Source organism: Arachis ipaensis, chromosome B04, assembly GCF_000816755.2.
Source record: "Arachis ipaensis cultivar K30076 chromosome B04, Araip1.1, whole genome shotgun sequence".
NCBI lineage: Eukaryota > Viridiplantae > Streptophyta > Magnoliopsida > Fabales > Fabaceae > Arachis > Arachis ipaensis.
In genome coordinates this window covers 80097000-80097424 of record NC_029788.2, presented here as the reverse complement: position 1 = coordinate 80097424, position 425 = coordinate 80097000, and positions in this window count along the sequence as shown.

Genomic DNA, 425 nt, shown 5'->3' with positions numbered 1-425 from the left:
AGGTCCTATTTATAATAAACTAGCTACTAGGGTTTACATGAGTGAGTAATTGATGCATAAATCCACTTCCCGGGTCCACTTGGTGTGTGCTTGGGCTGAGCTTTAACTTTTCACGTGCAGAGGCCATTTGTGGAGTTGAACGCCAGGTTGTGATCCATTTCTGGCGTTCAACTCTGGTTTTTGATCCCTTTCTGGCGCTGAACTCCAGAATTGGGCAGAGAGCTGGCGTTGAACGCCAGTTTACGTCATCTAAAATTTGGCAAAGTATGAACTATTATATATTTCTGGAAAGCCCTGGATGTCTAATTTCCAAAGCAATTGGAAGCGCGCCATTTCGAGTTCTGTAGCTCCAGAAAATCCACTTTGAGTGCAGGGAGGTCAGAATCCAACAGCATCAGCAGTCCTTCTTCACCTCTGAATCTGAT